This window comes from Trachymyrmex septentrionalis, unplaced genomic scaffold (assembly GCF_001594115.1).
Source record: "Trachymyrmex septentrionalis isolate Tsep2-gDNA-1 unplaced genomic scaffold, Tsep1.0 scaffold37, whole genome shotgun sequence".
In the NCBI taxonomy this organism is placed as follows: Eukaryota; Metazoa; Arthropoda; class Insecta; order Hymenoptera; family Formicidae; genus Trachymyrmex; species Trachymyrmex septentrionalis.
The window spans coordinates 2,141,010-2,142,902 of record NW_017305536.1 but is presented as its reverse complement, the minus strand read 5'-3'; positions in this window follow the sequence as shown (position 1 = coordinate 2,142,902).

Below are 1,893 nucleotides of genomic sequence, written 5' to 3'. Positions count from 1 at the left end.
TGTGTCCTGTACTCGTGTATGGGATGTGTACGGATTCTATAGCTGTGGAAATGGGGGCGGGGAGGACAGAGGGCTTCGGGCGCAGTTTCAGGCAGGTTCCCATCCAATTACAGATATATTATATCATAGCAAACATCGTGACTATTTACAATAAATACAGTTGATTAGATTATATAAATAAAATATATATAATATCGTATCGTTAGGTTTAGGTTTACAGCAACACGTGACAGTAAACAATTAGATCAGCGGCAAAGTAGCGTTAATCTATCTAAGGTAGTGGTCGTAGTAGCTTTAGCGTGACTGACTCTTCCGTTCACTTCTCGCGCTCGCTTAATCTTCGGTATCTCTCATTTTCACGCTCTCTTTCTTCCCTTCCTTCGTTCTCGCTCTACATTTATCACTCTCGCATCCTCAACTTCCCATTTCACGTTTTTCTGAAATTTCGAATTCTTTTATCCCCCTTCCCCCCCCCCTCCCTCTTTTTTCGGCGTGGAGTCGCGCTCGAGAACCAATCGCGCCGCAAATTCGTGGATCGACGGTTACTGCTATAATTGGCCACTCTAGCTCCTCTCATGTGTACATATATATATTTATATTTCTTTTCAATATATTCATATATATTTATATTTATTTATTTATTTATTTCACATAATCGTTATTTCTTCGCGCGTTCTACTTCGTTTTTTTTTTTTTTTTTCATTTATTTATTTAGAGAAGTACGTGGAGTTGTCACGATCCCCCGCGGGCGATCACGAGGGATGAACGAATCTGGAACGAGTTCGCAAAAACGAGAGATGAAACTTCACGGAAGTTAGAGAATGAATTTTTTTTCTAATATAATCGCGTAAGACGGGGTCGGGCCTCGAGTCGAGTTTTTGGGATCCCCGCCCGTGCGACATGTATATCGCGACTACCTGGCCCGCTCATTAATTTGACACGTGATATTTAAAAAATAGTCGATTCTTCGTGAACGCACTGTTGCCGGATTCAACAGCGGATAATGCGGTTAAAGATCAAGAGTGTGAGGGCAGTGTGAAGGGCAGTGGGAGGAGCAAGTGTGAGGGAGTTGGCCAAGGGAAAACGATGAGTGTTTAGATGTGCACGAATGTCGAAGCACTCCTATTTCGCTTATCTAGAGAAAGCAGAAGCCTCGGAAGATTAACGGAAAATCACCTTCAAATATCATATATCCTCGCGAAATTATCACCACTGCTGAAAGACGGTAGCTGCCTCATTGTTACAGTTACAATAACTGGATAGAGTTATTATTCAATACAGCCGAGGAGTGTATTATTATTGAATTTAAACACGATTTTAAAGCGATTGTTTCTAAGAAATCGATTTAATACAGTCACAGCAAATAATTCGAGATTAATTAATTAATTAATAGATTTTAAAATTTTCGCTATTTTCATATACGAGTGCTTTCTAAAGGTGAAGTTAAAACAAAGCGATTTGGAATCGAGTCGGTTACGCTTAGATAAGCGAGGGAGGAATGCGGCTCGACGATCGAGCCCGTTCGCGCGGCCGTCTGCCAGAGAAACGCAATGATGAGCAACGCGCGGGGATAGATATTTACGGCGCGATTTTAGTGAGTTCCGTTTTCGCGTGTCGTTTCGCGCGTGCGAACGAGGACCTGAAATGTACAAAAAGGATCGCCCTTGCGGCCTCGTTGGCACGTGCGAGCGCGTGTGCCCTCTCCCGAGCAGGAGCTCGTCTTGGACCGCGGTTTAAAATTGCCCAGGCAACACGACACCGTAAAAGAAGCCGTAAAGACGGCCTAATTTTTCACACATCGTTTGACTATCTCTCGGAAGTCTTTCACGATTTTGCGTTGTTCGGTGTTATAAGTCTAAACACTCGCTCGAGTTAAAAATACATTACGAAGCT